Source organism: Cryptomeria japonica, chromosome 9 (assembly GCF_030272615.1).
Source record: "Cryptomeria japonica chromosome 9, Sugi_1.0, whole genome shotgun sequence".
In the NCBI taxonomy this organism is placed as follows: Eukaryota; Viridiplantae; Streptophyta; class Pinopsida; order Cupressales; family Cupressaceae; genus Cryptomeria; species Cryptomeria japonica.
In genome coordinates this window covers 714936594-714963632 of record NC_081413.1, presented here as the reverse complement: position 1 = coordinate 714963632, position 27039 = coordinate 714936594, and positions in this window count along the sequence as shown.

Genomic DNA, 27039 nt, shown 5'->3' with positions numbered 1-27039 from the left:
TTATTTAATTATTCTTCTAGAGTCTTATATAACCTAAGGTGGAAGTGAAAAATATAACATGGGCTAATTTCTATACAATATGAACCTGGAATGAACAAATATTTTGGAATGGATAGAGTATAGTGATTTATCTATGATAAACAAAGTAGATGGAATAGTATTTTTGTTACATGATGATTATGAGTCTATTTTGATTTGCTATGGTGTTATGTTGCACTAGCGATTATGATTAAGTATGGTATGATCTTAGACTCAGAAGAGTCAAGTGGTAGGAAATACTTTTTATGATAATGAGGTAATGCGATATGCACACTTTAACATTGATGAAATCTCCCATGTATGTTTCAATGCAATTATTTACAAGGTTTGAAAAGTGACTAAGATCAATTCACTAGAATATAATTCTAGGAACCGATTTGTATGTACATCTTAAAATATAGGTATTTCAAGTGTTATTGCGTTGTATTGTAATCTAGGAATTCATGAACCCAACTACGAAGTTATTCACCTTTCACTGAATGCCAAGGTTGTAGTAAGTAAATTTTCATAACATTTACTTATGTGTGGGCGTGTGTTGGGTAGAGTAGTGTGTAATAATAGAAGTTACACAAGGAAATGGAATTATGATTATACATGGAAATTGTCATCCATGTTACTTGCTTTAATTATAGCCAATTGTAAAATTGATAATAATAGCATTTTAGAGATGTTCAAATATTTTTAGAAAATTTCCACACTAATGCTATTCGGCAGTTACAATACTTAATGTTGGAAGTTACAGAAAGGATTCAAGGCATACAAATGGGAGAGGAGCCTATGAAAGAAGACATAGGTATTCACTTGTGGGGGGGGGGGGGGGGTTACTTTTCCAGATCCAAAAAGGATTCAAGGCATGCAAATGGGAGAGGATCCTATGAAAGAAGACATAGGTATTCACTTGGGGGGGAGGGGGGGGTGTTACTTTTCCAGATCTAGAAAGGATTCAAGGCATGCAAATGGGAGAGGAGCCTATGAAAGAAGACATAGGTATTCACTTGGGGGGGGGGGGGGTACTTTTCCTTATTTCTAGAATGGCCCATACACGACCACACAATCAATAATTTCCAGATAACAGAGGATTAACAAGGATTTTTGAAAGGGGGGGGGGGGTGGTCATTGGATTGGGTGACATAATGGAACAGTTTACCCTATATTAGCGAATCTTTTGATTGTTGGGGGGTGAATCTTCTTGGCTTTTCTGGAACAAATTTCTCATCTTTCAAGTTGACCCATAGTGGGAGATCGGTAGCATGCTTATTTTTAATCTTCATATATGTTTATGCATTTGTATATGATATTTAAAACTTTATGAACTCCTTGGTTCTTGTCCTTTGATTGTTGTAGGATGGTATTTATGAGTTTAATTGTTTGATTCAAATTATTTATTTATATGTACTTTATTCAATAGAATCAAGTATGTTCAAGTCTTTCACTCCATCAATTATTGTCAGATAATATTAGGTGGGAAAAATTAAAGAACTTATGGAATAGGTGGATTAGGGGAATCTTTTACGGTTGATGGTTATTTTAAGGAATCTTGAGAGTTAATGTTAATAAGAAAAGGTTGATGTATTAGTTGTATTAATGCTTTAAGGTAAAGTAAAAGTGTCAATGAAAGGATGAATGAATTGTCAATGTGTTAAAGTAAGGGATTTGTGTATTAATGTACATGTTATATTGACCTCACAAAGTTATGTGAAGCTTTTATGTTGGAGTAATAGAGTTAATATTAACTATAGACTGAGGGACGTGAAGTGAATGGTTATCAATTTGAACATGACTGCGTTCTCTTTATTGATGCGATGTGTTCTCTGTATGTTAAGATTAACCTGTATGACATGGAACCAAGGGGACTATTGATGGTTGACTTGTGTGTTTAAATTAAAAGTTGACTAATATTGAAATATAGATTAGCTTAATGCAATCTTCTTATTGTGAATTATATTATTTGTTTAGTTGGAATAAATATTTTGCCTTGGATAAAATGATAGAACATATAGAATGCTTGAGTTGAGATAATTCCATTGTCATTGGAAGACATTTATTGATTTTCATTTGTGTTGTGCATTTTAGATTGGCTTAAGTGGACACTTGTGCGAAATTCTGAGGAGTATTTGATATAATTTGCCTTTATGTATATATTATAGATTTATTAATATTCATTAAGTATTGCATCATAGTTCCTTCTAGCATCCATCAAAGTTGATTAGATATCGGTTGGGTGCATGTTAGTATTTTCATGATTTCTTGATGTGCAAATGCGTTCTTTTATGATGAATTAGAGCCCAATGAAATGGTAAGTATATATTGGATTAGTATTCTTGTGATTATTTTAAATATTGATTTTAGAACACCTTATTACTTACTCTCATTTTCAAATTGTAAATTGTATTAACACATTGATCTTACCTAGTATATGCTTCCACCATACAATGCTTTGGAGAGGTAAATGTTATGGCATCATCTTATATGAGATAATCACCCAAACTTGGTAGAGGAATCATATAGTCAAATTATTTATGTCCTTAAAAAGTTCATGTCAAAACAAATAGGAGGACATTAGTTTTCATGAGGATTATGGTCATTAGAGAATGTTATGGACCCCATTGAGTAATAATTAGGATATTATGGTTGGGTGCTTAAGCAAAAGTAGGGATTTTAATTGAAGTTACAATTCTTTCGAAATAATGGTAAGGGTTAGTAGCGATTTACTTATGATGTAATAGGGATACTTGAATCTTGGTTATAAGAAGTTGTTATGTCATAGATGTTTTGATGGTGTACTAACAAATTTAAAATTACAAAAAATATACATTGGCAAATGTTTTCTTAGTAGTCTTAAACAAGCAATTGGTGGTTTGATATTAGCATATGGATTGATATTATAGTAATGCATAGTCCTTGGGTTATTTAACTTTGGTCATCGATTAGAAGTACACTAGACTATAGGAGATCATGAACTCTATGATAGGGTCTCATTTTGGTCAGCAACTTGATATTTAATAGTATCACATACTCGACATGTACGTACTCTTGGTTGTTTCCCTGATCACTATATCCTATTGAACTTGTGGAGAACCCACACTGAATAGTCTCTTGTAAAGAATGATTTGATTCCAAGCAATTATTATATAGTACTATTAGCGGTAACCCTTATCATGAATAGTAATGATTGTATGGTGAGTTATAAGCCTTGAGTAGTTGTAACCTGAGCTAAACCCTTGTCTATATCTAGGTATGCGTCTCTATTTCACCTTAGTGGGTGACATCCGACAAGAGATCTATTTGGGGGATTGGACCCTAGAAAGGGTTGCATACCCACTCTTATTCCATCATATTAGATGGGTTTCTAGTTGTTTTTGTGAACTACGATGTCTCTGCGCATTCACATAGGCAAGGCCTTCTGTGATGAGCCCTCGAGACATTAGGTCTGGCCCTTAGGTCTTTCTCCTTTTAGGTTTCGATTGATCTTACTGTACCTTTCCATTAGTATGCATATCTTAATCATCTTTATAAAATCAATAATCATATATTGTATGATTGAATTGGTTAAGGTATTAGTATGATTTGATATGGAAATCACATATTCTAATATATGCTAACCTTCTATTTTATATCTAGACAAGTAGACAAATTTGCGGATGTAGGTCTTAGAAGAAAAGGAATTGCATAATGATGGATTAGAGAGAGAAACTTGAGAATGAAGAAGGTATGATTATTTGTACCCAGTAGAAGCCATATGCTATTATTTATCAACATTGTATGGATTTAGATACTTGCTACAATATACTTGTGTTGAAGTTTTACAAATGTGTTATGTGGTTTCAAAAAAAAAATATTATTGTTGAATCCATAAGTTGGAATGGGTTATTACAGTCACATCAAGATTAGTCAATATGACATTCTTGACATTATTTCTTGATGGAAGCTATGACTGGTTAGAACCTCGAATTAGGCGAGTGCATCTAGATGAATTTGCGAAGCATCTATTGCAATATAGGGACCATCATTTTGGTCAACATCAAAGATTCAGATATTTTATGATGAATATGACAATGAGACATCACACACAAAATTCATCAGTTGTATTTGTGAAAAGAACTTTCAAGACATGCCAATCACCATTAATGAGTTAAGTCAACACATGACAAATATGCTGTAATCCCATCTAGCTAATAAACTAATGTTGTTTGGAACCAAATTAAGGGGTAAAAGGTCATATGGGACCAAATTTTGTGTAGAATTGGCATACATGCTTAATCAAACAGGCTCTCCTACAATATTCTTCACATTGAGTGCTGCATATATGTATTGGCCTGATTTGCATGCATTAATGCCAATAACACCCCCAAGTAATCCATGAGAAGCTCAAATTTGGTGAAAACAAAATGTCATAGACTATCCTCATATAGTCGCACACTACATGCATGTAAGACATTCAATATTTAGAAAATAATTCTAGAAAAAAGGAATAAATATAAAAGATTACCAGATTAGATATGAGTGGCAACATAGGGGGTCACCACATGTGCATGGATTAATTTGGATGAATGGAGCACCAAATATGGACAACAATGATTGGCCAAATGAGGAGTAATGAAAAAATGCTGAAATATTTTGTTGTCCAAATGAGGAGTAATGAAAAAATGCTGAAATATATTTCCATTCCATTGTTCATGCATGGAATCCTAGACAAGATCCACATTAGCAAAATATATAGGCATGTACATAAAAATCCAAACCTATATATCTAATATATCACGTAAATTTTTTATACTTCATAATATAACTAACACATTCATTTTTATTTCCTATTGTAGTCATTCCAAAGTCTCCTTCAACATCCATGTCTAAAAAATACAACACAACTTGAAAAGATAGATATTAAACATGACCATGAAGAGGTACTAAACTGTGTAGAACGACACACAGTTTGTAGGGAGGGTGCATGCCTACAAAAAAGGGAGGAAGAATGGTTTGCAGGTTAGTATTTCATTGGTAAAAATATTAATACAATGTTTAAATATATAAAAATTATGCAAATTAATAAAATATATGAGTTCATATTCATTGTAGGTATAATGCTCCTTAGTCATTGAATCTGGGTGAATCTAGATTATATGAAGACATAAAAATAGGAGACAAAAAAATTGAACCAACAAGAAATGATCAAAGAGTGAATACGCATAATCGCTACATACTACAATTGTGGAGAAAAAATATAGATTGGCAACTTGTTCTTTTCAAACATGTAGTAATAAAATATATTGCAAAGTATGCAACAAAAGAAGAGAAAATCTCATAAACATACAACCAAATGTTGTTGCACCTATCAAACATGGAGAAACTAGACTATTTGGCTATATGAGCATATATAATACTTCTAATAGAGACAAATATAGAAAGCGACATTGGAGCTCAAGAAACATGCCACATGTTTCTAGAACTTCCATTAGTAGAGAGAAATAAAATATTTGTTAATCTAAATGTTTCACGTGAAGTATTGAAACCTATAGCTATACATACTGAAGAGAACAATGAAGAACAAACAATATCTCTCATTGATGGATATAAAACAAGGCCTCCTTCTATGGAAGATGTCTCGTTAATTTATGTAGCTCCATATCATGGATATATAATCCTAAATGAAGAAGAGACAATAAATGGGAACCAAGACAAAATCCATCTATTGTTAGAGTTTTTTAAGGTTTGTATCCATTCCTCCACGTGACTTATAAATGGATTCTTTTATTGATTAGAGTTATTTTTGTAAAAACCATTCCATGACATAGAAAGAGATATTGGTCATGATAATGACTCAATAATAGAAAAGTAGGAATCGTTCAACTACAATCCTTGGCATGTGGAACAAACAACAACTATATAAAATGTTGAAAATACCAGCGATTCTGAAATTTAAGATGATGAACCTGTTCAAAGAAATATCATAGAGCATGAATGAGAGATTATATCAGGACTAAATGATGGTCAAAATATACAATTTTTTAAATTGGATATGTTGGGTAGAAGAGACATTGATAGACATACAAATTGGTCTCATGAATATCAAGGTGAAGAGTATGCAGTTAGAGCAATTAATTTCATAACCAACATGAGAGATCATGGATGTCTCACACATGAAAATGTACCACAATCCATCAACTACACAAACCTCAGTGCTAAAAAAACAAAATCAATCAACATAATTATGACACATTACCATACAAATCAAAATGGAGAGACACTATTCATGATAATACAAGGAACAACAAGAACAAGAAAGTCATATTTAATTGGTGCCATTAGTCAAGCTCTTCAAAATGCACCAATCTAATGTCATTCTCCCCTTCTATTACTTTCACCAATAGGAGTTGCAACATTCAATATAGGAGGCTCCTATACAGTTCATTCAAAATTGAAAATCCCAATATGAAATTTTTCTCAGCTAGAAAGAACAAGACTTACAAGTTTTCAAGAAGAGATAACACTTATCAAATATATTTTGATTGATGAAATGAGCTTCATTTGTCAAAAAATGCTGGAAAATATAGATTCTTGACTTCGATGTAAGCATTCCCACAAAATGCACATAGAAGCTTTGCAGGAACACTTTTCATTATAACTGTTGAAAACAACTATTTTATATAATATCTAATATAAATCATATATATGAAACTTCTATAATATTACTATATAGTTTTGAAAAAAAAAAATTGACAATTATTTTTCAGGAATATCTATGATTTTGGTTGGAGATTTGGGCCAACTGCCTCTAGTCAATGATAGATTGGCATATGACAACAATAGATGGGCAAAGTTACTATGGGAGGAATTCAAAACCGTGATTATATTAGATAAAAATTTTAGACAAGATGGACAAAATATAGACCAACAAAGATTTTGTCAAATTTTGACAAATCTAAGAGATGCAAACCCAAACATTGATGACTAGACATTTCTTATGACAAGAACCCCTTCTAGCATAGATGCTACATGCAATTCTGAGTTTAACAATACTATCCATTTGTTCTCCACAAATGAAAATGTTCATAATCATAATAAGAAAATGTTATATTCATTGAAGCATCCCATTGCACGCAGTGTTGCAACAAAAGTAGTGTGCGATGAAAAATGTGTGTGCGAATATTAAGGACTAAAAAGAAAGGTAATTAATCAAGAAAACACAATAAATCATAAACCTCAAGATTAGAATGGTAAAAATATAACAAAGAACAAAATGATAAACAAATGAAAACCATAATTCCCGCTTTAATTTGTTTATTCCACGATTGGATGTGTGCTAATGACATAGCTTCAGATGCTCGATATTGCTCCATGATGATAGATGAAAATGATAAAGGATGGGTTGAGGGATAATTCTAGCAGAATAATGGTATGATGTATGAAAAATAGATTAGAGAAGATTTGGTCTAAAAATGGAGGGATTAAATAGGAGATGAGAGGAAAGAGAAGGGATCTCAAAATGCAACACTTTTCCTAAAAGAAGACAAGTGGCATGCCAAAGAGAGCCAATTGGAAGAAGATTCCATACTTCTCAAAGGGAAAAGATAAATGTCTCAAAGGAGGGACACATGTCTTGGAAAGGAATGACATGTGTCCTCAAGGACACATGTCTATTTGGGGAATAACAACCCAAATAAAATAATATCTTCCTAATAAATAGGAAAATTAGTTAGAATGTGCACACATGTGTGAGAAGGGAGGAGGTTAAAAGCGATAGGATAAGGTTGGTTATGGAGGATAGGGTAGTTAGAACCCAAGGGTAAGGATAGGGGGTAGGTTTAGATGGGGTTTAGGTTAGAAGCTGGTTAGAATGTAGGAGACATGACACTAATTTAAATAATTAATTAATTATTTAAATGGGGAGAGGGTAATTAATTAATTAAAGGGGATTGGAAAGGGATCATTAATTAATTAGGAATTAATTAATGGGAATAGAATGAAAGGGGGATTAATTAATTAGGAATTAATTAATAGGATAGGATGAAGGGGGATTAATTAATAAGATAGGATGAAAGGGGGATTAATTAATTAGAAATTAATCAATTCAAAGGGATTGGAAGGGGAGAATTAATTAATTAGATTAATTAATTCAAGGGATGGGCTAATTAATTAAGATATATAATTAATTAAATGGCTAAGGAAAATAAATTTGATTAAATTGATTAACCACATTTAAGTGTCTACATTTTGCCCCTCTTCACGATGCCACTAGAATAGTGTCAGTGCGAAGACAATAAGACACTTTTGAGGGAAGAAAAAAAGGGGGGGGAGCAAGAAAATGCCCCAGGTGGACGAAGGAATGGGTAGGGATGCCCCCTTGAGAGGGTGCATGGGGAAAAAGGAACTGGGTGACATCTTGAAAGAAATAGTGCCCCAATGTACATGATAGAAGGAAAGAAACATAACGGGAAGGGGAGAAAAATACAAATGCAATGGATGATATGGATGAAATGATCATAGAGCACGAGCACCGCAAAATAGGATGCCATGTACGAAGGACTTATTTTGATTTAGCAATGTCTGTGAGCCACCAAGGTATAAGGAACTAGGGTGGAATTTCACAACCAATGCATGGACTGACACATATAAACAAACACACAAGCTAATCTAACACCACATAGAGTTATAGAGACCCTACATGAAATGCTGCTAGAAGAACCCCAAGAAGAAGATATGCCCCAATGTAACATGAGATAAATAAGACCTCATGAGGGTACAACAAGGAGCACATCCAAAAGACACGCCAAGTAAAAAAAACCAAAGCAACAAGATCACATCCTGAGCATTGTTATTCCTAGCGCACCATGATATAAAAGATCATAGCGACCAAGAGGAAATAAAGCCCTCAGGAGCTTAAAAAGATAAACAAAGATAAAAAATAATCAAAGCCAACACGAGGGCATCAAATATATTTTGCCAAAAGGATGAGGATTTGATGATGTCCAAATTGAGGAAGGATACATCCTACACAAACAAATGATGGGTGTTGGTGAGAAGGATACATCTTGGAACAACACCAGGATAAAAGATTGACGATGAGATGACAAAATAGATTTGATATGATCATGATGGCAGAGATGCTCAAAGATGATTGCTGAAGAACCAAATGATAGGATATGATCTCGAAGGACAAGATCGACAAATGCCTATGTATATCGACACCTATATACAAGATGTACAAGAGATATGGATGATGGAAGAAGACCTAGGGATGGGAAGGATGTTGCCTTAGTCAATATGAAAAGCCACAAGAGATTGATGATGAATGGGGTGTTGATGTGGGAATGATATATCCTAAAATAACACAAGGATTGGGAAGGATGCATCTTGATGATCATGATTGGATTGTGATCAAGGCTTGCAACAAGGATGGGAACAAGACCAAGGATAAGATTAGATCATTGGATTGGTTCTTGACCTTGGATAGAGAATGGATAAGGATAAGACTGGCATGCTAATGCAGAGGCTTATACGATGCACACAAACTTGGGAAACATATCAATGCCAATCAGACATATTTCACAACAATGGCTTAACACTCTTCACTAGACACTTCTCAATCTTCAAAACACCCTTACAGTAAAAAATATTCAATAGAAACCAAACACCAAATCATACTCTTTAACCCCTCACATGAAAAACCATGATTAACCATATGACTAAGTTTAGGATAGAAACTAAGATTATGACAACCAATCCCTCTTTTAGGACAATCGACTCTAAGTGGTAAAACTCTTTAGTAGTCCTTCCAAAAATGAATTCTATGGTAAGTATAGGAGTATAAAAACTATCCAACATCCTATATTAGACTAACAACAAAAATACACCCCATTTAGGTTCTTTGCAAAATCTTGTAGACTGTTGGTTACTACGTCTAAGACATTGTCCAATTTATGACAACCATATGACTTGACTGCCAAACCATAGTAAGATGATTAAAATCCCTTCCTTGCCCTTGTAAATGTTATGTGAGGGTTATAAACATATTATACGGTCAATACAAAGACTTTTTAATAGCATGAATTGATATCTTAATGGATCAACCAAACTATGATTGTCCAAACCATTACCTTGTTTGATTTTTGGTTATGAACTGCGATGAATAGTCATGAATAAATTTTTCAATATTTCTCATGAATAAAATCTCTCTATTCCGATTGTATATGGGTTATATATAGAAATTTTCCCCAATTTTCTGAAAGATCCAATAGTTAAAACCAAAGTTATGATTGTTTTACCAAAACGGGTTAACTCTAGGCATGGTTTTAATAGTTTTCAAAAAAATTAATTCAATCTTTCACCACATAAAATGGAAGGACCTCAAATAAAACATAAATGAAAGAAAAATCATAGTATTTAAACATCCAATAGGTTTCATAATAGGATCAATCCATATCAATGAATAAATATATTCAAATTAGCAAAAATGTCAGAATATAGCATTACAAAATAACATTTTATTGATCTTCATTCTTCCAAAACACACCAACCAACCTTGGATTCGACCTCCACACTCAAATATATAATATCTAAATAAAATAAAAACCCCAAACCAAATCCAACTGATTCTAACCACCCATTTTGCATTTCGACAACTTTTTGCAAATTTGAAAAAGTTGTCAAGCAACTTTTTGCAACATTTTGACAATTTTTACATTTTTGACATTTTTTGTCCAAATGACTCAAACTCTTCCTAATACATCTTAGACATGTTAAATATGAAATTTAGACATCATTACAACCCTTATTGAGTAATTTTATAAACTTTGACCAACTTTGACTTTCCTGGGACCTCATAGGTCTACATTGAACAAATGGCTTAAATGCCTTACAAAATGATACAAACTAATCTCAAATGATTATTAGAAGTTTATTTAAACACAAAACATAAAAAACACATTAAAAAAACTTTGATTTTACTCATGGAGGAATGTTTTCAAATAGGTGGGCCTTCACCATACTCCTGGGGGACAAAGAATTCAAGTCCCATTGAATGACTTGCTTCTTCTTCCTAGTCGTCCAGTTCTTTTGCACATTATGCTTGATTCCTCCAAGAAAATTTGGTTCTTTCCCCTTTTTCTTCTTCCGATGCCTTCTTTTACCAAACAGGTTCTCAACCTCTAGATTCCAAAAATCCAAGCCTTCAACATACATCTCCATGTCTACATGGATGTCTTCATTTTTCATTGCAGCAGTATATTCACCTGCATCAAATCCTAGCAAACCTGCGTATATCTTGTTAGAAATCAGAATTGCAACACCTTCATTAGTAGGTTCATCATATACATCAACTTGTCCGTCCATGACATTAATAGTAGGAACATTCATAGTGTAATCCTTGCCTATAACCACCAACAACAATCACATCCTCTTCTTGAGCACAAACAATAGTCTCAACATGAGATCCATCAGCAATTATACCATCATCTTTTTGTCCATCAACAATAACCTCATCATGAATATCAACATAAACATGCCTTTTCTTTGATTCATCAACAAGCAAATCAATTTGTTCATCTTCAAAAAGATTATCAAGCATTTGTAATGACCTTGCTCATCTTGGACAATAAGTTCAAATTCTACCTTTTCCCCTTGTGTTGCTACTTCTGTTTGCCTTTTCCTCTTTTGGATGGTCATCTTTATGGGCCACTTTATCTTTTCCTTGATTGGTAAGAGCCATAGCTTCCTAATCCACTGTGTCCAGTTGTCCAAGCCTTGTTCCAACTCTTGTAACTTCATTTTCCATTCTCCCTCTTCCTCCTTTATTCTTTCCTCTTCCTCTTTTCTCTTTCTCTTTTTGATGCAGAGTCCTACATACAAACACCTAAGGACAAGTCCAATAGGGTTAGGATTTGACCCTTCAAATGACCACAAGGGCCCCACAAGGAAAAACTCCACACCTTTGGTTAGGACTACTCACAAATCCACTAGGCTAACACCTCCTCAAGATGAGTAAAGAGGCCTCAACACCTTCAATACACCATTCCATGATTACATCTCTTTGAGGCTTTTGAATTGGTCCATTCATGACTGCTAAGGACTATTCCAAGCATTGGTTTAGGGTTTTGTCTTCAAATACTTATGCCTCCTTTGGAAACCTACTCCCTAGGCTAGTAGCCCTATTTAGCGAGAGAATTGACCTTAACTCTAAAATATTCCATAGACTCTGATAGAATAATCACCATTATAGATACCCTTTTGGGAGTTACACTCATCCCCAAAATGGGTTGGCAAGATCTACACTTTCAGGGTCTAAACCCCTTAAAGGCCCAGAGACCTAATTAGGGTGATTAGGCCAATTTTACAAAGAAACTACCATCTCTTGAATCCAAAATAAAAAATAAACTTCATGAGAATTTGGGGGATGGTGAATGACCTCTAATTCCTAGGTTGCATGCCTAGAATCTACCGTTACAAAGTTTTATGATGACTGTCCTAATTTTGCTTAAGGTAGTCACATAGAGATGCCTACCTAGATTCACCTCTTTCTCCTCACAACAAAGTATCCCCTGTAAAGCGGAAAAATCGAACCCTAGTCGTTCTCCCCTCCCCAACTCCAAGGAGAGAGAAGGGGGAGTCACTAGGGTTGATGGTTTTCACTTAGGAGAGACTTTACATTCAAAAGAGGGGTTGAAACCCACAAGATCCAATCCCACGCAATGCAAGATTGGGTTCTATATGAGTTTCAAGGGTTGTTATAGCAAGGATACCCTCTTTTGTAATGAAATGTGGAAAGAATGATTGAACTAAGAATGCATAGAAAGTGAGAAAGATTCGCTTATAAGCTGAGATAGGGATATGATATGAAGCTGAGGACCTGGAATTAGCAGTAAAATGTCGGGACGGTGCTGTTCTGCAAATTTGAGCAAAAGTTGACGGGACGATGGCGCCCGGCGTGCACACGGTCCTCTGAAAAATCCGCGAAACGAAGGGGGATCTGTTCGTCTCTGCACAAGGATTCCAGATCTTCAATTTCAGCCGCGTACCTGCAACCTAGACACAGAAAAGCGAAGACGATTGGGGGGTTAGGGATTAGGGGTTTGCCCTTAGGTCAAACCCCGGTTTTGGAATTAACCAAGAAATGAGAAATGCTGTAAATGTAAATGATTGTAAAACAAGTACTAGTACCTTGTTGTAAGAATGTTTGTATTCTTACATGCGAAGGTGTAGATGTTGTTGTATGTTGTATGTTGTATGTTGTATGTGGTATGTGATATGTGATCTCCTCTTCAATGGTTGAATCCTTGTCTTGAATGCAACACTTAGCCTTGAATGGAGACTTAGAATGATCAATTGCTTGAGGGAATGCTTGAATGCTTGAATGCTTGAATATCATTCCCACATCTTGTACACATATGTCCTTCCTCCTTTTTCCTCTACCCCAAATGGGAGAGGAAAATGTAGTTTATATACTTGTCAATTAGGGCTGATAGACTGATTTTTCCAACCTTGGGCCGACCAGGAAGTGTTATTTTCCAATTTGCAAACTTAAAGACCCGAAGCCCCATAGGAGACCGGGCCCAAAATAGGGCCAGGGACCAGAGCGCTGGGCGCCATGGTCCTGGGGGACCAGGGCACTGGGTGCCCTAGTCCTGAAGGACCAGGGCGCTGGGCGCTCTGGTCCCACCTCTCGGGACAGCAGGGTGCAAGGAGGGATCAGGCAGGGTGCTGGAAAAATGTAGTTTTTGATGTTGTAAACAGGTTTCGGGGTCTCCATTCAGGTTCCATGTTGCATCGCCATTGTGAAGACCCAAATGCGGTCGAAATTGCAAGTGTCGCAATTTTAGGATGCTACATTTAGCCCCCACTTTAGTGGGAGTATAAGCGTACGCTCATACTTCCGGTAAAGTACAAGGAAACAACATTGAAAAACTTTCACCACGTCAAGGAGGCAAGATACACCAAGCCCCCAGTGGTCTAAGGATCTTACGACTTCGATTGACAAAGTAAAAGGGAAGATCACGAGGGAGAACCATGACTATCAGTAGTAAGGTTCCCTCACTATGAGTCATGCAAGAAAGATATCAAAAATTTTCAAGGCAAAGCTAAATTTGTCAAGAAATTTTTAAGTATCTTGAAAAGATATGAACGGGATGTATGCCCCCCTACGTTAAAGCGATCGCACATGCCTCACCGGGGGTGATTGCTTTAAGGTAGTGATACATATAATAAATGAGAAAGGAGCACGTTATCGCAAGGATTTAGCCCCCAAGTGTGAGATAAGCCCAAGGATAATAGACACAAAACACAAAGCACAAGGTGACTTTGCTTTCCTCGGAGTCAGTATGCTGTATGATAATTCATGTATATCATATGTATGTATGCATAATTGTTCTTCATTCCCCAATCAAGGAAGGTCACCTAGAAGAAGGGAACACATGTATCTTTTGAGTCAACATGAGAGAGACCAAAAGAGATCTCAATGTTTTGCATCGTCCTCAAGTAGACAACACTAAGGACAACAAATAGAAGAATGAGAATAACATATAGAAGAAGTAACAAAAGAGAGCAGGAGAGAATCTGCTATGCTAATGAACTAGTCTAGCACGTCATCTACCCCCCGATCTTGCTGATCAATGTTTCGGGAAGGTAGGAAACACACTAGAGTAGGAACATCCAACACAGCAGATGGAGCTATCACAAGATCCAAACAAGGGCTATGTTCATGTTCCGAGCCACGTTGTTCTTGTCTAGGAGCTAGGATAAGTGCTTTAGAAAATTCATTAGATAGATAATTATCAACATCAACATGTTCATATTCACTATCAGAATGAACAGGAGTAACATTTTCATCTATATCATCATCAAGATTTATAAAAATAGGATCTTTAACTCACACAGGATCAAGACCATCATGCATCTTATGTTTAGGAGATTTTGGCTCGATCATCAACTGAGGAGAAAATGGAATAATATTGGCTGAAGGTGTTTTTGGGGATTGCAAAGTTTGAGCTCTAAGACGACGCTTTCGCTGGCGTTCACGTACAGAACGGTTTCATCTAGTCTTAGTAGGAAGTTGAGAAGATTGAGGAGTAGGAATGTTCTCATCCTTATCACTTGGGTGTTTAGGTTGTGGTCTCTTAGGTTGAATAATAGGAGAAGAGGAAGGTCTCTTCTCTCCATAAGAGGAAGGAGGAGGAACTGCTCCATATAAGGGAGGAATACTCGGTTTAGGAAGGAGACCAAGTCCATCATGACGAGGAGGGATAGGTCTACTTTTAGGAAGTTTATTAGATATAGGCATAGTCACATCCATAGGGATGGGTTGGGAATCTTCTTGAGGAAAGACATTAGTTTTATCTTTCAAAGGAAGAACTTCCTTCTCAAAAACGATAGGAATATCAAGTTTGGGTGTTCTAGGTTCACTTAGAGATAGGATCATATCTTTTTTCCACTTTTGATAAGATTTGAAAAGATGATCACTTCACGGAGGAAGGGGTTGGAATTGTTTAGGCCAAAAATAATCAAGAGGAACGCTAGAAGTTCTTTCGGCTGGTTTAAAGAGACTATGATTGATAGTAACAACTTCACCATTATGGGGAAATTTCAAACACTTGTGAATAGGAGAAGCAATAGCTTTCATGGAAGATAGCCAAGGATAGCCTAGCTTCACACGAAATTGTTCGGATGATGGAATAATAGAAAAGTCCACATCAAGGGATTTGTTATGGACCTCAATAGGTAATGTAATAGAACCAATTGCAGGAGAAGAAAATGCATCAAATAGTTTCACAACCAAATTTTTTTTGTCATAGATCACTTGATTCAATTGCAAAGTAAAAAGAAATTCTTCAGTAATGACATTAACCATGCAAGAAGGATCAATAAGCACTCCACGGCAAGGTGTATTTTTGACTTTTGCAACTATATATAAAGGACCATCAGGTGCCCTGATAGTTTTGCTAGAATCAAAGGTGATGGAAAGTTCTTTAGGGATTTTCTGCTACTCCACAAAGTTAATTACATTCGGAGTCATGGACACAAGATCATCAGGTGAGACAGAGGAATCATTAGTATCAATCGCATTAGAGGTATGAGAAGTTAATGGATCAGTAAAAATCTGAAGATTTTGGTTAGGAGGAGCTACAGATGTGTTGCCTTTATCATTCACTCCAGAAACAGAGATAGTATTATTATCAATCAAATCTTGAATTTTACCCTTTAAAGCAAAACATTTTCTAGTATCATGCCCAGGTTGACGATGAAATTGACAAAAAGATTTGTTATCAAAATAGGGTGAATTAATCTTTGAAGGATCTATTTGCCTTATAGGAGGAAGAGTAAGCACATTTTGTTCCAATAACTTATTCATAATACTATGCAATGATTCATTCAAAGGAGTAAACTTTCTTTCTTTCTTGAAAAACTTAGAAATAGGAGGCACACCTGATGCTGCATTCACATTGTTGTTGATGATGTTTTCATTGAATTTAATGGACTCTCTGTTCGGTTTAAAATTCCCAAATGGTTGTTGACTACTATCACCCTTATCACTCAGAGCCATAGGATGTGATTGTTCCATTTGACTCACAGTCAGTTGATAATGGTGAAGAGTTGGGCACAACTGTTGGAAAGAAGTAAACTCAGAAAACAGAAGTTTATCTCGAATATCTTTTTGTAAATTAGAAATGAACATTCTTTGAATATCATTGTCAGGCACTGGAAAAGCAATTTGAGCATACAAATGCTTATATCTACCAATGAAATCAGTCACTTTTTCTTTAACACCTTGTTTACAATGCATTAAATCAATCAAAGTAACTTTAGGACTTATATTGTTTTGAAATTGTTGAATAAAAGCATTTGCAAGTTGTTCAAAAGAAGTAATAGAATAGGAAGGCAACGAGCAATACCATTGTAGGGCTTTGTCTCTTAATGTTCTAGTAAACAGTTTTGCAAGTAACCTTTGGTCATAAGCAAAATCAGTACATATTGTTTGAAAGGTCTTAACATGTGTTAGAGGATCACCCTTACCATTATAAAGCTCCAAATGTGGAATTTCAACCTGTTTAGGGGGAATAGCTCAGACAATGTCAAGAGAAAGTGGGCTCGCAACATCAAATGTGGGCACACTAAACTTAGATTGATTCATAGAGGCAATTTGTTGCTGTAAAGAAGAGACAGTTTGTGCAAGATTGTTAATGGTCGCTTCAGTCGAAGAGTTCATATTAGATGTGTTAGATTGTGATGGAGGTGTTATGTTATTGAAAGAAGGTAGAGAGTAAGGTGGTGGGACACTATGATATTTAGTCATAGGAGATGATTGGACAGGAGGAACACTACAAGGAGGAATGGAAAACGAATTGCCCCCTTGTGTCATGTTTATTTGTGGTGATATAATAGGAACACTTATTGAAGGAATGAATGAAGAAGTCAGATTGAATGAAGGAAGAGGGTTGATTGAAGAAGAGGGATTGCCCCCATGACTAGTGATCATAGGAGGAATGTCTTGTATTGAAGTAGTCATTATGTTTGATGTAAAAGTAGGTATACTAGCAATAGAAGTCGTCAAAGGAATAGAATGATCAACTTGAGTAGGAGGTATTGTATAACCCAAAGTTTCAGCACAACTCTTCATAGGCATCACATTTGAATCCACAATGTGTGCAATACCACGCAAAATATCAAATGCATTCTTATCACTTTGAAGCATACGTTTTAGACCCTCAATTAAAGGAAGAGCTTGACTATCAGGGTATTCTTGAGACATCCATTGTCGAAAATCATCAAATTGGTTATCCAATTTTGAAAGTTGTTCTACAGAAACCTCATGGAGAGCTTCTTCATCATTAAGAGGATTAGAGGAATTACCCATGTCCTCATTAAAAAGGCCATTCAAATTAGGTTCCATCTCCTCGGTAATTACACCTTGGAAAGACTTAATTCTAAGGCTTCGTCTAACGGGAATAGTGTAAGTAGGGCTTATTGTTGTAAAACTCATGCACTAAGGAAAGAGAGAAGATTTTGAATTTTAGAGGTAGCAAATTTCAGTAAAATCAGCCAATCTTCTAGATTTAAGCTGTTAAATACAATCAGGACAATCTCCCGAAATTTCAGAAAAAATGTCAGGGACTGTGGCGCTCGGGGTGCACACGGTCCTCGCAACTTTTTTCAAAATTTACAGGGATGAAAGTTATGATGATTTTAAAGCTAATCTGAAAAAATTGAGTGATTTTACGATCTGTAGATAGGCCAAATTAAAGTTGCAATCTCAAAATTGAACCCTACTAAGATTGTCGAAAAATGCAAAATTTGAATTTTGAAAAAGAGAGGGAAACTGAAATTTTGGATTTTATGATTTTAGAGGGAATACCAAAAGCAATGCAAGTTTTGAATTTTAAAAACTGACTTGATTTCACGCAAAATTCAATTTTGAAAGTGGAAATCAAAGTTGTTGTAATTAAGCACTTAATTTCAAAAGTCACAAATTGCAAGTATTTGAATAAAGCACTGAAATTTTGAATGAATGATAACACACTTTTCAGATTTAGGATTGTAAGAAACACAATTTTGACACAAATTTCAATTTCAACAATTTTTGAATGATTAGAAGCCTCAATCCAAGCAATCGCTAGACCAACTTTGACTGTAATTTTGAAAGTGTTAGAATTGATGAAATCAGCCAAAATTCTGAATTTTAGCAGAAAAATACAGTAAGATCTAGCTCCCGAAATTTTAGAAAAAATGTCGGGGACGATGGCGCTCGGAGTGCATGCGGTCCTCGCAACTTTTTTCCAAATTTTCAGGGATGAAAGATATTATGATTTTATTGCGGAATCCAAAGTTATAGCTGATTTGGAGATGTTTTGATCAGTGAAATTGTCGGACAAAGGTTGAATCAAGAGGGTTTCAAAAATTAGGGTTTTGACACTTAACCACTTAATTTTCAAAATTAAAGCACAAATATGAATTGATAATTTGTAATAGAAGGGCAGATCTGAAACAAGCATTAACAATTAAACATTTCACAAGCTCAATTACTAAAAAGAAAATTTAGGGTTTTTATGCAATTAACCTCTAAAATTTTGCAAAAGATCAAACATGGAAATGTAATCAAGGCATCCAATTTTCAGATCTAACCATGAATAATCAGAAAGGATGTTCACGTCGGGTTCACCAAAATGTAAAGCGGAAAAATCGAACCCTAGTCGTTCTCCCCTCCCCAACTCCAAGGAGAGAGAAGGGGGAGTCACTAGGGTTGATGGTTTTCACTTAGGAGAGACTTTACATTCAAAAGAGGGGTTGAAACCCACAAGATCCAATCCCATGCAATGCAAGATTGGGTTCTATATGAGTTTCAAGGGTTGTTATAGCAAGGATACCCTCTTTTGTAAAGAAATGTGGAAAGAATGATTGAACTAAGAATGCATAGAAAGTGAGAAAGATTCGCTTATAAGCTGAGATAGGGATATGATATGAAGCTGCGGACCTGGAATTAGCAGTAAAATGTCAGGACGGTGCTGTTCTGCAAATTTGAGCAAAAGTTGACGGGACGATGGCGCCCGGCGTGCACACGGTCCTCCGAAAAATCCACGAAATGAAGGGGGATCTGTTCGTCTCTGCACAAGGATTCCAGATCTTCAATTTCAGCCGCGTACCTGCAACCTACACACATAAAAGCGAAGATGATTGGGGGGCTAGGGATTAGGGGTTTGCCCTTAGGTCAAACCCTGGTTTTGGAATTAACCAAGAAATGAGAAATGCTATAAATGTAAATGATTGTAAAACAAGTACTAGTACCTTGTTGTAAGAATGTTTGTATTCTTACATGCGAAGGTGTAGATGTTGTTGTATGTTGTATGTTGTATGTTGTATGTGGTATGTGGTATGTGATATGTGATCTCCTCTTCAATGGTTGAATCCTTGTCTTGAATGCAACACTTAGCCTTGAATGGAGACTTAGAATGATCAATTGCTTGAAGGAATGCTTGAATGCTTGAATGCTTGAATGCTTGAATGCTTGAATATCGTTCCCATGTCTTGTACACATATGTCCTTCCTCCTTTTTCCTCTACCCCAAATGGGAGAGGAAAATGTAGTTTATATACTTGTCAATTAGGGCTGATAGACTGATTTTTCCAACCTTGGGCCGACCAGGAAGTGTTATTTTCCAATTTGCAAACTTAAAGACCCGAAGCCCCATAGGAGACCGGGCCCAAAATAGGGCCAAGGACCAAGGCGCTGGGCACCATGGTCCTGGGGGACCAGGGCACTGGGCACCCTAGTCCTGAAGGACCAGGGCACTGGGCGCTCTGGTCCCACCTCCCGGGACAGCAGGGTGCAAGGAGAGATCAGGCAGGGTGCTGGAAAAATGCAGTTTTTGATGTTGTAAACAAGTTTCGGGGTCTCCATTCAAGTTCTGTGTTGCATCGCCATCGTGAAGACCCAAATGCGGTTGAAATTGCAAGTGTTGCAATTTTAGGACGCTACATCCCCTACAAAAAACCATGAAAAAACTAGAATACATAGGCCAATACTACACTCCACCAAAGGAAGAAGCTTCTATATCGAAAGAATGCAAGATATGACCATTTTTGGCTAAAACGCTAGCCAAACCCTTACTTTCTAGATTACAGTCAGAAAAATGAAGGGTTCTCCGTACTCATAAATGATAAAATCCTTAGAACACCACCAAAATAAATCTCATTTGACCCTCCAACTACTCCATGAATGGTTTTTCTCAATTCAATCCATATAAGGACGTACAATCTCTGCAAACTCACAATTTCTGGGGAAACTCAGTTTTGTTCGTGTCTTATTGCATCAAAAATTCAAACCACAACCTCTCCAACCTTGGGAATTATGTCCATAAGGCTTATATCCCTTTCCAATGGTTACCAACTAAATTTGGAGGAGGTTGGAGCTGTTGAAAGGTTTACATCAATCATATTTTAAAAAGTTGCACTTTTGCTCTCAAAAGTTGCATTTTTGCATAAAATTTGTCAAACACTACAAGTTTGGGATCCACACAACTTGGATCAACCAAACACTACTAAGACATTCTAAAAACCTATCAAACACAAAAACAAACATCCGACTACCCCTATTGACCACATTGTCCCAATTGGCTTATCAAGTTGCCTAATTAGTGACATTGGTTTACATGGTGGGGTCTTTATTGAATACATGAAACTTGCATAAACACAAGACACTAAGACAAATAATATGATCCTAGTATTCATCCTCAGATCCATGATTTGCTTGTTAAAGAGGTGGCCCTGCACCATACTCCTCGGGAGAAGAGATCTCAAGCCCACTTGAGATCAGAGTCTGGATGTCTACACCATGGTTGGAAATTTGTTTATCTGTCATCCAAACTGCCTCAGAGTCTAGTTTGTCCTTCCAAGCCACTAAATACTCAATTTAATCCTTGTTCCTTGTCCTCTTTGTGATTCTAGTGTCTAGAATCTTGCTCAACTTTGGTGATTCATGCGTTGGAATATCATTGGCTGCGGCAACATGCATTGGTTCCTCCACTTCATTTCCGTCACCTTTGAAAAGTGTAAGATCAAACACATTGAAAATGGGTGACAATCCAAGATCGGGAGGAAGTTGGATTTCATAGGCATTCTGTCCATATTTCTTCAAAATCTGAGATTGTCCAATCTTCCTCTGCATGAGCTTGGTGTGCTTACCCTTTGGGAGTCTCTCCTTCTTCAAATGTACCCATACCAAGTCCCCAACACTAAACTGCGCATCCCTCTTTTTCTTATCAGCATAAGTCTTGTACTTCACAACAGATTGTTGGAGATGAGACTTCACTTGGTCATGGACCTCCTTGATGGCTGATGCAAAAGCTTCACCATCTGTACTAATGGGCTCTTCCTTGGGTAAATCCCTTAACTCCAATACACCCCTGTTGGCGTATGTGTAGAGTATGTTGACATAATGATATTGTATGTTGTCATTGATGTCAATATGATGAAGAGTGAACCGATATATTGAAGTAAGCACTTGCAAGAGAACGGATATATATGAAAAAGTGAAGTGGTATGCCTATTCAAGTGAACAGGTATGATGAAGTAAGCACTTGAAAGAGAACCAGTATTTATGAAAAAGTGAAGTGGTATGTTTGTCCAAGCGGACCGGTATGTTGGAATGTGAACCGGTATATAGAATTTTTTGTATCAAGGTTTCATATGGTATGATTATCGGTTGGGAGTCTTAGCTTTAGGGTTTCCGGTTGAAGTGTTCTATGCCTATGTGATTCAATTGATGACATTATGTGATGTGTTAGCATTGTAATGAAGAACAAATTGTGTTGCCATGTTAGCCTTGTGCGTGTGAAGGATCCTGCATGAAGGAGATTGATCCTATCTACCTCAGGAATGTGCGAAGTCTCTGTAAACGGTGGAGAATGCGTGATGGGTTATCAGCCTCCAAGAAGCGGTAAAGAATGAATGATGGAGAACATCTTGAGAGCTGTTCAAGACTATTGTAATCAATGCAATATGATCAACGGTTAAGATTGAATCGACTGAATTGCTTAACCTAAATATTTAGGGTTTAGGGTTTATGCTACCAACCTATGTATTTCCTATAAGGTCGATGTTCTTTTTCATGTTGAGGTTGTTGGCAAATGTTGTGTGTGTTTCTAAGTGCAAAGATACGTGATTCTTGCCAGACCAGATATGAGAATAGATACCTGCATAGTGTGAGTGCAGAAGGAAGGAGTTGAAGCGGATCTGCATTGGCATTGAGTGTTGTTACCAGATCATTGTAATACCTGTTGACCTCTAACCACTTCAATAGTTGGAAAATCCCTTAATAAGGTAGCTTTAACCGGCTTGCTGTAAATCCTTTAACAGGGTGACTCAAAATCATTGAGTTCTAAAAATCCTCTAACAAGGTAACCTTTAACAGGGTTTAACCCTTAACTGGGTATGTTAGCCATCCCTTAATCAGGTGATCCCTAACAAGATCGGTTCCCAACATAACCTATTGTAAAGTCTTTAACCAGACTAGGCTCCTACCAGAGAGGACTTCGAAAGGGTTCAAAGAACAGCTTGTGGGTATTCATCCCCACCGTGGTTTTTCCCAGTTGGGTTTCCACGTGAAAAATATGTGTGTTATGTGTGATTCTTTTCATGTGATGCTTTGTTATTCTCTCTTAAGTGGTAAAGCATGTTGAACCAGTAAGTCTTTACATTTATGTTGTAGTATTACTAGTGTATGCATATGGGTGAAGTGGAAATAAGATGTTAGATTGTGTGGAAAACTAAGTTACCAGTTTATGTCTTTCACTGTGCTTAACCGGTAGTAATCTGGTTTAGACCGGTGTCATTGCTTGCTAGTCAAAGTGCAAGGTTCTCAGTCAAATTGGTTCAAGGAAAAGTTTTTTTTGCTTGTACTGATTCACCCCCCCCGCTCAGTACTGGTTTGGTACTAACTATTCATCATTAATTCATCAACCCCTTGGGTGGATGCCATACACAATTCGGAAAGGAGACATCCCTATGCTTCGATTTATGGTTTCATTGTATGAAAACTTTGCTTGCGATAGTATGTTATCCCATTTCTCTCCATGTTGTCTTATGAAACATCTTAATAGGTTCTCCAAGGACCTATTGACAACTTTAGTTTGCCCATCCATTTGAGGATGGTAGGCTGATGAGAAAGCTAGGTTAGTTCCCAACTTCTTCCAAAGGGTCCTCCAAAAGTGACCTATGAACTTCACATCCCTATCTAAAACTATTTTTATAGGCAACCCATGTATTCAGACTATTTCTTTGAAGAACAAGTTTGCAACATATGATGCATCACAAGAGGTTTTACGTGGCAAGAAATGAGGCATTTTGCTAAATCTATGCACCACTACAAAAACACTATCAAACCCCCTCGTCCTAGGCAAACCCAACACAAAATCCATTCTTATGCTTTCCCATGGCCTAGAAGGAATGGGTAAGGTTTGGTACAAGCCTGCATTGGTAGATTTTCCCTTGGCTTTTTGATAGATTACACATGTCTCCACAAACCTCCTTACATCTGCTTACAACTTAGGCCAGTAGTAATGTATTTTCACAAGGTCAAGGGTCTTGTAAAGACCAAAATGACTTGCCATTGCTCCATAGTGCTTCTCCCTAATGATATTCAGTCTCATTGAACACTTAGGAATGCATAATTGTCCACTTTTGAATATCAGTCCATCTTGTATCAGAAATTCAGAAAATTCAACATGATACCTCTCACCAAAAGTTTCACATACATTGTAGATCTCTCCAAAGTCTTCATCAACATCATACATGTTCTATAAGGAGTCAATGCCAACACTTTCCATCTTGATTTGATTGATAGTTAAGACCCTCCTGCTCAAGGCATCTGCAATTTTGTTCTTGACCCCCTTCTTGTGCTTGAGTGTGAAGGTGAAGGCTTGTAGGGTTTCTACCCACTTCATGTGTCGATGGTTTAACTTCTCTTGACTGTTTATGAAACTATGTGCCTGATTACCAGTGAAAACTATAAACCCTTTAGGCAATAAATAGTGCCTCTACTTCTTCAATGACTGAACCAACGCATACATTTCCAAGTCATAGGATGAGTATCTCCTCTTGGCATCATTTATCTTTTCACTAAAAAAGGCAATTGGCCTTCCTTGCTGACTGAGCACTGCCCCAATAGCCATGTGTCTTGCATCACATTCCACCTAAAATATCTTGTTGAAGTCTGGTAAGGCAATGACTGGTTATTCTGCAACTTTCTTCTTCAAGGTTTCAAATGAGTCATCTGCCTACTTGGTCCAACTAAACCTGCACTTTTGTCCTCCTTTTATGGTGTCAAGCATTGGTGCACAAACATGACTAAATCCCCTTATGAATTTCCTATAAAAAGTTGCTAAACCATGGAAACTCCAAACATCATTCATGGTTTTAGGTGTTGGCCAAGATAGTATACCTTGATGATATCTTGATCTTTAGCCACTCAAGGGAAGAGCTATACTATCACAAACTTGCCTATGAACTCCACCAAGACCTCATTCATCAACCTCATAAAGGTACTAGGGGTGTTGGACAACCCAAAGGGCACGACTTTCCATTCATACAACCCCTCATTGGTTTTGAAAGATGTATTCCATTCATCCCCTGATCTTATTCTAATATGATGGCATCCATTCTTTAGATCCATTTTGGTGAAATATTTTGCACTCCCCAAGCAATCAAGTAAATCCTCTATCCTAGGGATTGGGAACCTATACCTTATAGTTATCTTGTTAATGGCCCTTGCGTCTGTACATAGCCTCCAAGTTCCTTCTTTCTTGGGTGCAAGGACAACAGGTACTGCACATGGGCTTAAGCTTTTTCCAATTAGCCCTGATTCTAGAAACTCCTCAATTTGTCTTGCCATCTCTACATTTTGATCTGGAGTAAGTTTATATGCTTCTTTATTTAGTAAGGTGGATCCAGGGATCAAATCTATGCACTAGCTTATGTCTCTTACTGGTGGTAGGGATCTTGGCATTCCATCCGAGATGATGCCTTTTTATTTGTCAAGCAACTATCTGATTGCAGGGTCTATGTGCCTTTGTCCTTCTTCTTTCCTTCCTACAAACTACTCCTTCTTTTTCACCTTGGGACTAGGCATGAGGGCATAGAAAACTGCACCTTTCTCTGCAATCTCCTTCATGAACTGCTTTCCTTCTACCATCAACACTTTGGTATCTTTCCCCTTTGGTTCCATCTCTTCCTCTATCAGAGGTAAGAGTTCTATCACCTTACCATCCTTGGTGATTGAATAGGTGTTTCTAACCCCATCATGATGAGCCTTCAAGTCAAACTACCATGGTCTTCCAAACAAGAGATGACATGCATCCATCTTGGCTATGTCAAATAGCAACCTATCTTTATAAGATCGAATCTGAAACTCTACCCAAGCTTGCTCTTCTACCACTTCTTGCTGACCTTAGGTGAGCCATGAGACCTTGTAGGGGTAAGGGTGAGGCAACCTTCTCAGTTTAATCTTCTCTACCATTTCATGTGATACAAAATTTTCAGTAGACTCGAAGTCTATCAAGACCTTGCATACCTTTCCTCCTACCTTGCAGGTAGTCTTGAAAAGAGACTTTCTCTGTGTAGGCTCCTTGTCAGGTACGTTCATGGTGGTTACTGCTCTCCTCATCATCAGAGCCTCTCCTCTTTCAGGGTAGCCATAGCTATCAGGAGCATTAACACTTTGATAGGTGTTTGCACTTGCCACACTTTGGCAATCAAATTCCTACACCAAATTGCTCCTCCTTTCTCCCATGGAGCTTGTAGCCTTCTCTGGACATCTATTGGCCATGTACCCTTCTTGGTTGTAGTTGTAGCATCTAGGAGGTCCTCTACCTTGGGATATTCCTCTTGAGAATGGTCTTCTACCCCTAAAGTTCCGTCTTTGATTGTAGCCTCCTCCTTGGTTGTAATTGCTCTCTCCTCCGATGCCTTCTTGACTAGACACCTTGGTATCCAAAACCACTTCCTTTTCCTCTGAAAGGACTTCTTCCCCCTCTTTGTTGTCTCCCTTTGCCTCTGTTATTTTGTTCTTGCCTTCTCTTTAGCTTCTCCTCCACCTTGAGTGCCAACTGAAAGCACTTTTGGACTGTCTTCGAGGTGTGGAGGTTCAAATCCTCTTGGATGGCAAATATCAGTCCATTGAGATATCTGGCCACCTTCTCATCTTCACTCTCCTTTACCTTAGTCTTCACACATAGCTTCATGAACTCCTCTGTATAGGAACTCACTTCCATCTCCTTCTACTGCAAATTATGTCTTCTCTTATGCAATTGGACATTATAGTCCATTGGAACATAGGCTTCCTTCACCAAAGTCATCATCTTTTTCAAGTAGCCACTTTTCTCTTTCCCTCTTTCACCCTCTCATCTTGGATGAAAGTCCACCAATTCAGTGCAACCCCTTTCATTTTGGATTGGGCCATCTTCACCCTTTGGTGCTCTGGTATGTCTTCACTCTCAAAGAAATTATCTAAGGAGTCTATCCACTCCAG